Raw genomic sequence first — 17,247 nt, 5'->3', positions numbered from 1 at the left:
TCATTGACAGCTACACCACTATCCTTGTGTTTGGCATTGACTGTTTACAGTAGCTCATTCAGCTAGGTTATTCCTTGTGGGAGAAAATTTGTTAGCACGTCTTGTTGTTATTGTTCCTAATATGTGTGATGAGAATTGAGGCTTTCATCACAGCCCCTTTAGACCAGGCTTTTTGTTACATTTCTCAACAAAGTTTGTGTGATTTCAGCACAGGCAAAACCAGTGGGGCCCCACTGATGGAGGAGTGATTAAGCCATGGCAATCAATTGGCTGATTCCCAAAATCCTCTAGATTTTTACATTTACTTGAATATTTATTTAATCTAGAATTATACCAGAAGCTGGACATGGGTAATAATAATTAATTAAACATATTCTAATGCATCAAATTCATGTCAGATTCCGCGCCTGTGTTATTCTATGTTATTCCTCACTCAAGTTGGATGTATATTGGACTGGCACTGCCAAACCGTGCTTTTAGAAGGCTAGTTTGACATTTGTTTTATTGTGAAATAACTGGATGCAGAGCTACCCATGTTCCGCATGTGTGTTGGCTTCATTGTTTGATATTGTGTGTTGAGGACAGAACCATGACTCCATTATTCATCGAATAATAAAGATTTTATGTTGAATTATTGTGAATGCTTGTTTCATTTAAAAGCTTTAGGGGGGACTGAAAGATAGTGATGGACTCTGAGTCATGGGTGGCTGGAGGGAGAGAGTTACAGAGCCTAGGAGAAGGCCCTGTGGCCGAAGCTCTGGAGCTTCAACCTGGGGGATGGTAAGGTGGCCCGCTGTGGGGGAACGGAGTCTGTGTGTTGATTGGTGGGGGAGAAAGGGTTCGTAGGTCAGAAGGAGGAGCTTGTAATCAATCAATCAAATGTATTTATAAAGCCCTTTTAACATCAGCTGATGTCTCAAAGTGCTGAACAGAGACACAGCCTTAATCTCCAAACAGCAAGCAATGCAGATGTAGAAGCAAGGTGGCAAGGAAAACCCCACTAGAAAGACCAGAATTTAGGAAGAAACTGAGATGAACCAGGCTCTGAGTGGTGGCCAGACCCAGTAATAGGGTTACACTCAATCATAGGACCTACTGAAGAAATTAGTCTTCAATGAAGACTTAAAGGTCGAGATCCAAGTTTGCGTCTCTCAATTTCGTTGGGAGCTAGTAGAGTTCACAGAGGACAGGGGTGATGTGCTGCCAGAACTTAGTGTGGGTGAGGAGTCCCTTTGGAGCTTATGGAGGGCCCTTGATTTGATGCCGGAGAGTAGTGAGTAGCAGTAGTCATGAGGATTTCAGCAGCAGGACGGGCGAGGCCTTTGGCAAGGTGGAAGAATGAGGATTTGACAGTCTGTCTAATGTGGTGGTCAAATGAGAGGGTGTAGTTGTGTGCATGGAGGGAGAGATCGAGGTGTCATCTTTGGTGAGGATGGATTTGGTGCCTATAAGGAGGAGTTCAGTTTTATCACTGTTGAGCTTAAGGATGTTTTTATTTTATTGTTATTTAACCAGGTAGGCCAGTTGAGAACAAGTTCTCATTTACAACTGCGACCTGGCCGAGATAAAGCAAAGCAGTGTGACACAAATAACAACACGGAGTTACCCATGGAATAAACAAACATACAGTCAATAACACAATAGAAAGATTTATATACAGTGTCTGCAAATGAAGTAAGATCAGGGAGGAAAGGCAATAAATAGGCCGTAGTGGCAAAATAATTACAATTTAGCAATTAAACACTGGAGTGATAGATGTGCAGGAGATGAATGTGCAAGTAGAGATACTGGGGTGCAAAGGATCAAAACAAATAAATAACAATATGGGGATGAGGTAGTTGGATGGGCTATCTACAGATGGGCAGGTGCATTTATCTGTAAGCAGCTCTGACAGCTGATGCTTAAAGTTAGAGAGGGGAGATATGAGTCTCCAGCTTCAGTAATTTTTGCAGTTCGTTCCAGTCATTGGCAGCAGAGACATGGAAGGAAAGGCGGCCAAATGTGGAGTTGGCTTTGGGGTTGACAGGTGAAATATACCTGCTGGAGCGCGTGCTATGGGTGGGTGCTGCTATGGTGACCAGTGAGCTGAGATTCTAGGAAGCCGATTCTAGATTTAATTTTGGATTGGAGATGTGAGTGTGGAAGGAGAGTTTAGAGTCCAACCAGACTCCAGGTATTTGTAGTTGTTCACATATTCTAAGTAGTGATGCTAGACGAGCGGGCTGGTGCGGGCAGCGATCGGTTGAAAAGCATGCATTTAGTTTTACTTGCATTTAAGAGCATTTGGAGGCCATGTCAGGAGAGTTGTATGGCATTGAAGCTCATCTGGAGGTATGTTAACACAGTGTCCAAAGAAGGGCCAGAGTGGTTTCCAAAATGGTGTCGTTTGCATAGAGGTGGATCAGATAATCAAAAGCAACAAGAGAAACATCATTGATGTATACAGCGAAAAGAGTCGACCTGAGAATTGAACCCTGTGGCACCCCCATAGAGACCTCCAGAGGTCCGGGCAAAAGGACCTCCGAGATAACTCTGTCTGAGAAGTTGTTGATGAACCAGGGCAGGCAGTTATTTGAGAAACCAAGGCTGTTGAGTCTACCGATAAGAATGTGGTGATTGACGGAGTCAAAAGCCTTGGCCATGTCGATGAAGACAGCTGCATAGTACTGTTTCTTATCGATGGCGGTTATGATAACATTTAGGACCTTGAGCGTGGCTGAGGTGCACCCATGACCAGCTCGGAAACCAGATTGCATAGCAGAGAAGGTACGGTGGGATTCAAAATGGTCGGTGATCTGTTTGTTAACTTGGCTTTCGAAGACCTTGTAAAGGCAGGGTAGAATGGATATAGGTCTGTAACAGTTTGGGTCTAGAGTGTCTCCCACTTTGAAGAGGGGGATGACCGCGGCAGCTTTCCAATCTTTGGGGATCACAGACGATACGAAAGAGAGGTTGAACAGGCTAGTAATAGGGGTTGCAACAATTGAGGCGGATCATTTTAGAAAGAGAGGATCCATATTGTCTAGCCCAGCTGATTTGTAGGGATCCAGATTTTGCAGCTCTTTCAGATCATCAGCTATTTGGATGAAGGAGAAATGGGGAGGCTTGGGCAAGTTGTAGTGGGGGGGGTGCAGAGCTGTTGACCGGGGAGAGGTAGCCAGGTGGAATGCATGGCCAGCCGTAGAAAAATGCTTATTGAAAAAAATGCTTATTGACGCAGGCAATGAGGCAGTGATCGCTGAGATCCTGGTTGAAGACAGCAGAGGTGTATTTAGAGGGCAGGTTCATCTGGATGATATCTATGAGGGTTCCCGTGTTTACGAATTTAGGGTTGTACCTGGTAGGTTCCATGATAATTTGTGTGAGATTGAGGACATCTAAATTAGATTGTATGACGGCCGGAACTTCTTCAAGATTGGTGGGTCCCCTGCGGGACGGTTGAGCTAATGTAGGCTAATGCCATTAGCATGAGGTTGTACGTAACAAGAACATTTCCCAGGACATAGACAAATCTGATATTGGCAGAAAGCTTAAATTCTTGTTAATCTAACTGCACTGTCCAATTTACAGTAGCTACAGTGAAATAATACCATGCTATTGTTTGAGGAGAGTGCACAGTTTTGAACATGAAAAGATATTAATAAACAAATTAGGCACGTTTGGGCAGTCTTGACACAACATTTTGAACAGAAATGAAATGGTACATTGGATCAGATAAAAACCTTCGCACATACACTGCTGCCATCTAGTGGCCAATATCTCAATTGCACATGTGCTGGAATAATACATTATGGCCTTTCTCTTGCATTTCAAAGATGATGGTACAAAAAAATAAAAAAAGAGCGGCTGTTTTTTTCTTTGTATTATCTTTTACAAGATCTAATGTGTTATATTCTCATACATTCCTACCACATTTCCACAAACTTCAAAGTGTTTCCTTTCAAATGCTACCAATAATATGAATGTCTTTGCTTCAGGGCCTGAGCTACAGGCAATTTGGGTATGTCATTTTAGGAGAAAATTGTAAAAAAGGGGTCGATCCTTAAGAGGTTTTTAAGCATATCCCAGTTTAGGTCGCCGAACAAACTCTGAAGATAGATGGGGGGCAATTACTTCACATATGGTGTCCAGGGCACAGCTTGGGGCTGAGGGGGGTCTATAACAAGCGGCAACAGTGAGAAACTTATTTCTGTAAAGGGGGATATTTAGAAGTAGAAGCTCGAATTGTTTGGGCACAGACCTGGATAGCATGACAGAACTCTGCAGGCTATCTCTGCAGTAGATTGCAACTCCACCCCCTTTAGCAGTTCTATCTTGGCGGAAAATGTTGTAGTTGGGGATGGAAATTTCAGAATTTATTGTGGCTTTCCTAAGCCTGGATTCAGACACAGCTAGGACATCCATCAGGGTTGGCGGAGTGTGCTAAAGCAGTGAGAAGAACTTAGGGAGGAGGCTTCTATAACATGCATGAAACCAAGTTACAGTTACAGAAGTCAACAAATTATAGCTCCTGGGGAATAGGAGTGGAACGGGGGCTACAGGGCCTGTGTTAACCTCTACATCACCAGAGGAACAGAGTAGGATAAGGGTACGGCTAAAGGCTGGTCGTCTAGTGCGTTGGGGACAGAGAATAAAAGTAGAAGATTTCTGGGTGTGGTAGATTAAATATTTAAGGAATAATGTACAGACAAGGGTATGGTAGAATGTGATTACAGTGGAGGTAAACCTATGCTTTTCATGACAATGAGAGAGGTTTCTTCTCTGGAGGCATCAGTTAACTTCTTGCGACTAGCAATCCCGGATCCGGGAGCGTAAATCATAGCCTCAAACGAATTAGCATAACGCAGCGGACATTAAAACCAGTTAAAGCGAGGCGTCCCTCTCAGTGTCCGCCACCCCCCCCGTTCAGCTGAAACCATGGTGCAGGCAATGCAAAAATTCTTAGAAATATTTAACCTCCACACATTAACAAGTCCAATACCTCAAATGAAAGATAAACACCTTGTTCATCTACCCAGCATGTCAGATTTTTTAAATGTTTTACGGCGAAAACACACCACATATTTATATTAGACCACCACTGAAACAAAGACAAGAGGCAGCCATTTTGTCCCAGAAAATTATAAAATTATAAAAGCAGGATTAAAAAATAAATCATTCACTAACCTTTTGAAAATCTTCATCAGATGACAGTAATAGGACATGTTACACAGTACATTTATGTTTTTTCTAATAATATGCCATTTATATCCATAAATCTCCATTTACATTGACTTCATTTTCAGAAAATACTCAAAAATGTCCGGAGAAATTATAGACAGTGCCGCCAGATAACATAAATAGACATCATAAACTTCGACTAAATATACATGTTCTACATATAGTTAGAAAGATACACTGCTTCTTAATGCAACCGCTGTGTTACATTTATTTTTAACGTTACAGAATTAGTTCACTATGTAATAATCTGAGACGGCGCTCAGACGTAAGCAACATTTCTCCGCTATGTTGGAGTCAACAGAAATACAAAATTACAACATAAATATTCCCTTACCTTTGATGGTCTTCGATCAGAATGTAGTGGAAGGAGTCATACTTACCCAATACATCGTTTTGTTTCACTTCGTGTGCCTTTATAGTAGCATATGCTATGAGTTCCAGCTGAAATGCATCCAAAATTACTTCTGGTCCCGAACAGTTGCGCATCAAAACTTCAAAATTACAAATTATATGTCGACTAAACTGGTCAAACTAAGTGCAGAATCAAGCTTTAGGATGTTCTAAACGTACAAAACCATTCTCAAATCTATCGGACATTCTTGCTTCTTCTCAGGCATTCTGGAACAAAGGAAGGTCTGCTCCAAAAGCGCGTTCTGGTCACCTTGTATTTTCTCGCGACACTCAGTCTTTTGCCTACCAAAGGGTCAAAACTCGCGGGATTTGCACAATTAAACGCTGTACTGAATGAGGACATCTAGTGAAAGACATAGAAAGTGTCTCCAGATCCATAGCTGGTTGGGAAGGGTGGGGGCGATGACGTCAAAGTTGCCCCAAGTTTCAGGCTCCCAAAAATAGTTTGGGAGATTGCCTGCCCTGTGAGTTCTGCTATACTTACAGACATAATTCAAACGGTTTTAGAAGCTTTAGAGTGTTTTCTGTCCAATAATAATTATTATATGCATATATTAGCAATTTTGGACAGATTGTTTTTCAGTTTACTATGGGCACGCAATTCATCCAAAGGGGGCAGTATTCTGCCTAGCCCTAACAAGTTTTTAATAGCCCTAGAAACTTTTCCTATTCATGAAAATCGCAAATGAAATATATTCAAACACAAGCTTAGCCTTTTGTTAATCACACTGTCATCTCAGATTTTCAAAATATTCATTACAGCCAACGCTAGACAAGCATTTGTGTAAGTTTATCATGGCATAATGCTATGCTAGGCTCTGAAGGCAGCAGGCAACATTTTCACGAAAATAAGAAAAGCAACCAAATTAAAACATTTACCTTTGAAGAACTTCGGATGCTTTCACTCAGGAGACTCCCAGTTAGATAGCAAATGTTCCTTTTTTCCAAAATTATTATTTTTGTAGGCGAAATAGCTCGTGTTTGTTCATCATGCTTGGCTGAGAAATCAGTTCTGTTGCACTCACAGACAATATCTTTGCAGTTTTGGAAACGTCAGAGTGTTTTCTATCCAAAGCTGTCAATTATATGCATAGTCGAGCATCTTTTCGTGACAAAATATCTTGTTTAAAACGGGAACGTTTTTCATCCAAAATTTTGAATAGCGCCCCCTAACACTTAACAGGGTGAGGTCTCCTCATGTGTGTGGGGTGGGACAAAAGAGCTATCTAAGGCATTTTGAGGGCACTACAGTGAAATAAAACAATAAAAACTAGCCAAGCCAGCAGTAGACAAGGCATATTAACATTAGAGAGAGGTGTAATCAATCACAGGTGTTGATCAGAAGAGCTAAGACCACAACGGGTAAATGGCGATGAATGGGCAGAGCGGGTCAGCAAGGTACATACAGGACCTGAGTTCGAGGCTGGGGCCGGCAGGTAAACAAAATGAGGTACCATGTTATTGAAGCAGTCCAGGGGGCATCAGCTGTGTAGCCGAGTGGTCATAGTGTCAAAAGAGCAGCAATAGGTGAGTCAGGGTGCTGTTCTGTAGTCAATGTGGACACCAAGGAAGTTGAAACTTGAAACTCCCGACCCGCTCCACTACAGCCCCGTTGATGTTAATGGGGGCCTGTTTTGCCAGTCTTTTCCTGTAGTCAACAATCAGCTCCTGTGTCTTGCTCACATTGAGGGAGAGGTTGTTGTCCTGGCCCCACACTGCCAGTTCTCTTACCTCCTCCCTGTAGGCCGTCTCATCATTGTCGGTGACAGGCCTACCACTGTTGTGTCGTCAGCAAACTTAATGATCGTGTTGGAGTCGTGTTTGGCCACGCAGACGTGGGTGAACAGGGATTACAGGAGGGGACTAAGTACACACCGTTGAGGGGCTCCAGTGTTAAGGATCAGCATGGCAGACGTGTTGTTGCCTACTCTTACCACCTGGGGATGGCCCGTCAGGAAGTCCAGGATCCAGTTGCAGAGGGAAGTGTTTAGTCCCAGAGTCCTTAGCCTAGTGATGAGCTTTGTGGGCCCTATGGTGTTGAATGTGATTGAGATTGCGTCATCTGTGGATTTGTTAGGGTGGTGTGCGAATTGGAGTGGGTCTAAGGTGTCCAGGAGGATGCTGTTGATTGATGTGAGCCATGACCAGCCTTTCAAAGCACTTCATGGCTACCGACGTGAGTGCCACGGGGCGTTAATCATTTGGGCAGATTACCTTCACTTCCTTGGGCACAGGGACTATGGTGGTCTGCTTGAAATATGTAGGTATTACAGACTCGGTCAGGGAGAGGTTGAAAATGTCAGTGAAGACACTTGACAGTTGGTCCGTGCATGCTTTGAGTGCACATCCTGGTAATCTGTCTGGCCCAGCGGCTTTGTGAATGTTGTCCTGTTTAAAAGGCTACCGAGAGCGTTATCACACAGTCATCCAGAACAGATGGTGCTCTCGTGCATGCTTCAGTGTTGCTTGCCTCGAAGCTAGCATAAAAGGCATTTAGCTCATCTGGTAGGCACTGGGCAGCTCGCATCTGGATTTCCCTTTGTAATCAATAATAGTTGTCCCCAACCCTGCCACATCCGACGAGACTCAGAGTAACATATGAACAAAACCTGTAGTAGGATTCAATCTTAATCCGGTATTGACGCTTTGCTTGTTTGATGTTTCGTCTGAGGGCATAGAGGGATTTCTTATAAGCGTCCGGATTAGTCTCCTGCTCCTTGAAAACGGCAGCTCTAGCCTTTAGCTCGATGTGGATGTTGCCTGTAATCCATTGCTTCTGGTTGGGATATGTACGTACGGTCACTGTGGGGACGACGTCGTCGATGCACTTATTGATGAAGCCGATGACTGAGGTGGTGTATTCCTCAATGCCATTGGATGAATACCGGAAACATATTCCAATCTGTGCTAGCAAAACAGTCCTTTAGCATACTATCCGAGTCATCTGACCACTTCTGTATAGAGCAACTGACTGGAATATTTGAGTGTATTTGTATTTATTATGGATCCCAATTATCTTCTGCCAAGGCAGCAGCTCTCTTCCTGGGGTCCGGCAAAATTAAGGCAGTTATCCAAATTTTATAACGTTACAATACATTCATTACAGATTCCACAACAGACTAAGTGTGTGTCCTCAGGTGTGTTTCTGCGATAGTCGGAATATGAATGCCATCTGTTACAAGCAAGTCATTGACTTCATGGACCTTGTTAATAATCAGGCTGCATATGTTAATATGTTTTTTAGCACTTTTCTGGGTTGCTTGACTGTTTGTAATGGTAGGGATTAGCTGAGCTGGTCTTGGGTCATTGATAAATCATTGTTTCAACGCAGCCTTGAAGTGCGTGGACAGGAGTCCAGGAGCCAAGATGATTTGGATGGACTCCGTCATTCCTGTAGAGTATCTTCTGTTTCCAGAAGGTGTCATCGGCAAAGCAGTGGAAGTCAATGTTGAAATGATTGAGGATCTGACCAAGGGGGAGGATGTAGAGGATGAAGAGTGAGGGACCATAGCACAGAGCCCCAGGGGACAAACTTTATAACTGCAGCTGAGTCTGAGATCTGGCCATTGAGGGTGATGTAGTGGGTCCAGTTTGTGAGGTATGATTGTAGCCAGGAGAGGGCAGTTCCCTCAACACCCAAGCCCTCAGCAGAGGTTAGGAGTTCATTAATAACTTTGAGGAGTGCAGTTTCACTACTGTGGAGGGGGCGGAAACCAGACTGGAGGGGCTCAAACAGGTTGTTGATTAGCAGGTGGGTTTGTAATTGGGAGGCAACAGTATGTTTCCAGAATCTTGTCAAGGAGGGGGGTTTGGAAATGGGGCGGAAGTTATTGAGGATGGTGACTTCCAGTGCTGGCATTTTTAAGATGTGGGTGAGCAGCTGTTTCGTAGTTAGAGGGGACAGTAGCATGGGTGAGAGAGTGGTTGACGATGTGTGTGAAATATGGTTAGAGAGCAGGCAGGCAGACTTTGATGAGAACAGTAGGGAGAGGATCCAGGGAGAAAGTTGTAGTCTTGGATGACATGATAAGTTTTGAGATATAGGGAGAGTCAATGGGGGCAAATTAAGAGGGCTGGGTTTCAGGGGTGACTGTTGGGAGGTTGACAGAGGGATGGGTGTCTGAGTGAGATTGATCAGTCATTGATGAGTTTATTTTGGTGATTTGTCCTTGAAAAACTGAAGGAAGGAGTTGCAGAGTTCAGTGGAGAGAAGGTGTGGTCACAGGACTGAAGTAATTTGCTGATAGTTGTCTTGACGTGGCCCTCTTTGGGTATAGCGAGTACCATCCCCCTCTCTCTCACCACCTCTCTCTTTCCCCTACACCCAGGTTTTGTTATCTCAGGTCGTAAATTCCTGGAGGAGACTCTCTCCCCTGGCCATGCAGTATATAGAGAGAGAGTTTCACAGTAGAACAAAGGAACTTCTTCTACATCACAGAACTTGAGAACTGAACAATATCCATGTTTTGGAGAATGTGTAAACGGTCGGTGGAGAAGCCAGCTACGACCTGGTCTGTTTTGTTTCAATTTGTGACCTTATGAAAGACAATACAGCTACATTACCATAACTGTTTATACGGGAGCCTCCGTTATGAGGTGTGAGTCTAATTATTGCAGAAAATGAATGAGTAAAGATGAAACTATTTGTGAAATTATGTAAGGTGATGTTGAAACATTATTGTGAGAGAATTGTATTCCCTTCAAAGTTTAAACAGAGTCATTGGCCCGCCCCCCTGAGCACAGACATGATCTGGCTCATGGGACAGCCTTTTCTACTTTTCCGAATAAAACCCCCATCTTGAGAAATCCACTTCAGACCAGGCAAATGCTTGACTAGAGACCACAAAAACCTCAGTATAGGCTAAGGTTGTAATGGTTGTTGAATTCCTAACCAAACCACTTGAAGCATTGGCTACACGAGTGGAAATGGTTAAACTCTGAGACTATCGATGCCGACAGAATAAGAGCAAGTCTTCAATACTAATTACTAGTCTGCAGCTATAAATTATGTACTATTTAATGCGAGGACCGACAACCGCCAAAACATCTATACTATAAGAACATTCCTGAATGGGACTCTGGAGTAGCCATTATAACCACAAAAGACTTCTTGGAAGCAGATGGATCAAATCAAAAATCGAAATAAAATGTATTTATATAGCCCTTCGTACATCAGCTGATATCTCAGAAACCCAGCCTAAAACCCCAAACAGCAAGCAATGCAGGTGTAGTAGCACGGTGGCTAGGAAAATCTCCCTAGAAAAGCAAAATCCTAGGAAGAAACCTAGAGAGGAACCAGGCTATGAGGGGTGGCCAGTCCTCTTCTGGCTGTGCTCGTTGGAGATTATAACAGAACATGGCTAAGATGTTTAAATGTTCATAAATGACCAGCATGGTCAAATAATAATAATCACAGGCAGAACAGTTGAAACTGGAGCAGCAGCATGGCCAGGTGGACTGGGGACAGCAAGGAGTCATTATGCCAGGTAGTCCTGAGGCATGGTCCTAGGGCTCAGGTCCTCCGAGAGAGAGAAAGAAAGAAAGAGAGAAAGAGATACTTAAATTCACATAGGACACCGGATAAGACAGGAGAAGTACTCCAGATATAACAAACTGACCCTAGCCCCCCGACACATAAACTTCTGCAGCATAAATACTGGGGGCTGAGACAGGAGGGGTCAGGAGACACTGTGGCCCCATCCGATGATAGGGCCAAACAGGAAGGATATAACCCCACCCATTTTGCGAAAGCACAGCCACTACACCACTAGAGGGATATCTTCATCCACCAACTTACCATCCTGAGACAAGGCCGAGTATAGCCCACAAAGATCTCCGCAACGGCACAACCCAAGGGGGAGCGCCAACCCAGACAGGAAGATCACATCAGTGACTCAACCCACTCAAGTGACGCACCCCTCCTAGGGACGGCATGGAAGAGCACCAGTAAGCCAGTGACTCAGCCCCTGTAATAGGATTAGAGGCAGAGAATCCCAGTGGAAAGAGGGGAACCGGCCAGGCAGAGACAGCAAGGGCGGTTTGTTGCTCCAGAGCCTTTCCGTTCACCTTCACACTCCTGGGCCAGACTACACTCAATCATATGACCCACTGAACAGATGAGTCTTCAGTAAAGTCTTAAAGGTTGAGACCGAGTCTGCGTCTCTCACATGGGTAGGCAGACCATTCAATAAAAATGGAGCTCTATAGGAGTAAGCCCTGCCTCCAGCTGTTTGCTTAGAAATTCTAGGGACAATTAGGAGGCCTGCGTCTTGTGACCGTAGCGTATGTGTAGGTATGTATGGCAGGACCAAATCAGAGAGATGGGTAGGAGCAAGCCCATGTAATGCTCTGTAGGTCAGTAAAACCTTGAAATCAGCCCTTGCCTTGACAGGAGTCTTGTTTTCAGATTAGCCTTGTTATACAATCCCCAGCTACAAAGAATGCAGCCTCAGGATATGTGGTTTCCAGTTTACATAGAGTCAAATAAAGTTTGTTCAGGGCCATCGATGTGTCTGCTTGGGGGGGATATGTGTCTGTGATTATAATCGAAGAGAATTCTCTTGGTAGATAATGCGGTCGACATTTGATTGTGAGGAATTCTAAATCAGGTGAACAGAAGGACTTGAGTTCCTGTATGTTGTTGTGATCACACCACGTCTCGTTTATCATAAGGCATACACCCCCGCCCCTCTTCTTACCAGAAATATGCTTGTTTCTGTTGGCACGATGCGTGAAGAAACCAGCTGGCTGTACCGACTCCGATAGCGTGTCTCGAGTGAGCCATGTTTCCGTGAAGCAAAGAACGTTACAGTCTCTTATGTCTCTCTGGAATGCTAGCCTTGCTCGGATTTCATCAACCTTGTTGTCAAGAGACTGGACATTGGCAAGCAGTATGCTCGGGAGCGGTGCGCGATGTGCCCGTCTCCGGAGCCTGAACAGAAGACCGCTTCGACTGCCCCTTTTACAGAGTCGTTGTTTTGGTTCGGCGGCTGGGACCCGATCCATTGTCCTGGGTGGAGGGCAAAACACAGGGTCCGCTTCAGGATAGTCGTATTACTGGTCGAAATGATGGTGAGATGACGTTTCTCTTATATCCAGTAGCTCACAACTGCATGTAATCAACCTAAGATTACCTGGGGAACCAATGTAAGAAATAACACGTAAAAAAAACAAATACTGCATAGTTTCCCAAGAACGCGAAGTGAGGCGGACATCTCTGTCGGAGCTGGAAGTTGAGTTAGGTTGAGGTCAGACAGTGGGAAAAGGGAGAGGGAATATGAGTTAGGTTGAGGTCAGACAGTGGGAACAGGGAGGGGGACACACAGTAGGAATAGGGATGGGTAATATGAGTTTGGATAAGGTCAGACAGTGGGAACAGGGAGAGGTAAAATGAGTTAGGTTGAGGTCAGACAGTGGGAACAACCAGCTGAGTCCTCCATCACCCCCAGTGGAGTGGGGTGACACAGGAAACATAACCAGCTGAGTCCTCCATCACCACCATTGGAGTGGGGTGACACAGGTAACCACAACCAGCTGAGTCCTCCATCACCACCACTGGAGTGACACAGGTAACCATAACCAGCTGAGTCCTCCATCACAACCATTGGAGTGGGGTGACACAGGTAACAATAAGCAGCTGAGTTCTCCATCACCACCATTGGAGTGGGGTGACACAGGTAACAACAACCATCTGAGTCCTCCATCACCACCATTGGAGTGGGGTGACATAGGTAACCACAACCAGCAGAGGCCTCTATCACTACCACTGGAGTGACACAGGTAACCACAGCCAGCTAAGTCCTCCATCACCACCATTGGAGTCGAGTGACACAGGGAACATAACCAGCTGAGTCCTCCATCACCACCTTTGGAGTGGAGTGACACAGGTAACCACAACCAGCTGAGATCCCCATCTACCTGTGTCATCCCACTCCACTGGTAGTGGTGGAGGCCACTGCTGGTTTTGGTTACCTGTGTCACTCCAATGGGGACACAGGTAACCAAAACCAGCAGTGGCCTCCACCACTACCAGTGGAGTGGGATGACACAGGTAACCAAAACCAGCAGTGACCTCCACCACTACCAGTGGAGTGGGATGACACAGGTAACCACAACCAGCAGTGGCCTCCACCACCCCCAGTGGAGTGGGGTGACACAGAAAACATAACCAGCTGAGTCCTCCATCACCACTATTGGAGTAGAGTGACAAAGGAAACATAAATAGCAGAGGCCTCCATCACCACCATTGGAGTGGAGTGACACAGGTAACCACAACCAGCTGAGTCCTCCATTACCACCATTGGAGTTACACAGGTAACCAGAGGCATCCACTACTACCAGTGGAGTGGGACAGGTAACCATAACCAGCAGATTCTTCCATTACTACCAGTGGAGTGGGACAGGTATCTATAACCAGCAGATGTCTTCACCACTACCAGTGGAGTAGGAGAGGTAACCATAACCAACAGATGTCTCCACCACTACCAGTGGAGAGGGGTGACATAGTTAACCATAACCAGCAGATGCTTCCATCACTAGCAGTGGAGTGGGACAGGTACCCATAACCAGCAGAGGTCTCCACCACGGCAGGTAGAACAGGTTGACATGGTAGCCATAACCAGTAGAGGCCTCCACCACTACCACTTCATCACAGTGATTACGTGTCGTAAAGGTGAGTTCCATGAGAGAGAGAGAGAGAGAGAGCCTCTCCAAACTCATAGAGTTTATAGATTGATGATCTCTAATAGTGTATTGCATGTGTTAACTTCATGCAAGAGAGAGGCAGCCATGATTTTTATTTTTGATAATTGTGTAGAGTGGATTTGAGTTTGACCTGCCATACCAACATTTTTTGTAAATGTTTTCAACCGTATGTTTCTGTTTATTATTACAGTAAAGTAACTGTATTATACATTGAAAATATTTTGCTAAGTTTCAAACCATACCGTGTGTAGAGCAGCAGTAGTAACATCCTGAAATAGGGGAAGTGAGAAAAATACTGGGAAATTATTCATACAGTAGCAGAGAAAAAGTACAAAATGGTAGTTTAATTGAATATATTCACATTACAGTCACACCAGTATTCAGTACAGTATGAATGGCCATGGCCCCCAAGAATGATTGGACTGTACCAGAGTAAGTTCCCCGCTGCAAGGCCCCCCTTATCCTTGTACATTTGCAAGTTAAGATTTGTCTGAATCCTTTTCTCAAAGTTACTAGAAATGAGCATTTAAAATGGGGGCATAACCCCAGACTACAGTCGCAAAATGTGTCCTGCCCCAATGTCAGAGTCGTAGTAGCCAAAATAAGTGAATGTGAAAGATGGGCTTGGCCTACAGTGTATCAATGTCAAAAGCCATCACACGTTGAAAACAATTGCACACAGCATCTGCGTTCAGATTGCTGCTGTCACAAAAGTGTCACTTCCTACTTGAAAAATCAATTCCTTTTATAGTTATGAGGTCCCTCACCGAGGTAAAGTAGGTTTTATATCAGACATTCACCTTTAAATCTCTTGTTCGCAATAACATTTTCATTGATTGTCATAGGAACATCAAAATAAGTGCTAATTATTCTAAAAATGTCTGGCCTACTTTTATAAATCAAATCAAATGTATTTATAAAGCACTTTTTACATCAGCAGATGTCACAAAGTGCTTATACAGTAACCCAGCCTAAAACCTCAAACAGCAAGAAATTCAGATGTAGAAGCACGGTGTCTAGGAAAAACTCCCTAGAAAGGCAGGAACGTAGGAAGAAACTCAAAGAGGAACCTGGCTCTGAGGGGTGGCCAGTCCACTTCTGGCTGTGCCAGGTGGAGATTATAACAGAACATGGCCAGATTGTTCTTCAAGATGTTCAAACGTTCATAGATGACCAGCTGGCTGGGTCAAATAATAATCAGTGGTTGTAGAGGTTACAACCTTAGGAGTAAATGTCAGTTGGATTTTCATAGCCGAGCACTCAGAGGTCGACACAGCAGGTGTGGTAGAGACGAGGAAGAGAGGGAGAGAGAAGGAGAGTCGAAAACAGCAGGTCAGGGACCAGGAAGCACATCCGGTGAACAGGAACTGGAGCAGCAGCACGGCCAGGTGGACTAGGGACAGCCAGGAGTCATCAGGCCTGAGGCCTAGTCCTAGGGCTCAGGTCCTTCGAGAGGGAGAGCATACTTAAATTTACACAGGACACCAGATAAGACAGGAGAATTACACCAGATTTGCATAATAACCTTTGATTTGCATAAAAAATGTATGTTGATTTGATAGAAATAAGGAAATCATTTAAAAATGCATTTAAATCTCTTGTTCGCAATAACTTTTGCATTGATTGTGATAGAAACATCAAAACAAGTGCAAAATACTCTAAAAACATCTGGGAAAGAAGTTCAAAGACGAGACAAGTACTTTAATTGGAGAAACAGGAAGGACTGAGATCAAAAAGAGGATAACAGAATGCAGAGAATATTTAAAACATTTCATGATTAATCCTATCTTCATGGCTTCACCCTCTTATTATATTGAAAAACTTTGTCTCTTTCTTAAAAAATGTTGATTTAGCTTTAGTTCTGTAAACCATTTATCAACAGTCTCTACTGAATCTCAATTGCTTAAACAGTATGTCGCATTAAATCTGCATTAGGCAATGCACTCACATAGCTCATTTTCAAAGCTTTGTGGAAAAGGAAGAGGACACCCATGTGCCTTTTGACAATGTGCATCACAGTCCACATTAGTTTAGGTATACAGCTGAGGAATGTCATCCCTCTCCAATTAATGAATGTTGAATGTCAACCATTCTTCTTTATAATCCAATGACAGGGCAGTTTCTCAAACATTTTCAAAATGTATTTTTCAATATTTTCAATAAATCACTAACTCAAGATGAACTGGACGAGGTGGCTGCAGCTAATGTCCATGAATCCCAGTAAAGGATCCTGGCCAAACACGCCCCCATTCACTGGGCTGTACAGGAGTGGGTCAAGAGCTTTAAGTTCCTTATGTTCACATCGCTAAGGACCTATCATGGTCCAAACACACCAACACAGTCACGAACAGGGCACGACAACGCCTCTTCCGCCCCAGGAAGCTGAAAAGATTTGGCATGGGCCCTCAGATCCTTAAAATGTTCAACAGCAACACCATGGAGAGTGTTTGGACAGGCTGCATCACAGCTTGGTATGGCAACTGCTCTGCATCCGTCCATAAGGGTAGTGCATATGTCCCAGTACATCACTGGGGTCGAACTCCCTGCCATCCAGGACCTCTATACCAGGCGGTGTCAGAGGAAGGCCCTAAAAATTGTCAGACTCCAGCCATTCAAGTCTGGGACCAAAAGGCTCCTAAACAGCTTCTACCCCTAAGCCATAAGACTGCTAAATAGTTAACCAAATAGCTACCCGGACAATCTGCAACGACACTTTTACTATTTTTTGACTGTGCACACACACTGGACTCTACCCATACACTCACACATACTGACACTGACACTCCAACACATGCACACATAATTTTAAAATATGGAGTCAATGCATGCACCTGTGCGAAAATCTAATTAGCATATTAATACAATCCCCATCAAAATCTGTCCGTTTAAGCTATGGGCCAAGTCTCAATCCTC

This window comes from Oncorhynchus tshawytscha, linkage group LG10 (genome assembly GCF_018296145.1).
Source record: "Oncorhynchus tshawytscha isolate Ot180627B linkage group LG10, Otsh_v2.0, whole genome shotgun sequence".
Classification (NCBI taxonomy): domain Eukaryota; kingdom Metazoa; phylum Chordata; class Actinopteri; order Salmoniformes; family Salmonidae; genus Oncorhynchus; species Oncorhynchus tshawytscha.
Note: the sequence above shows the minus strand (reverse complement) of the source record.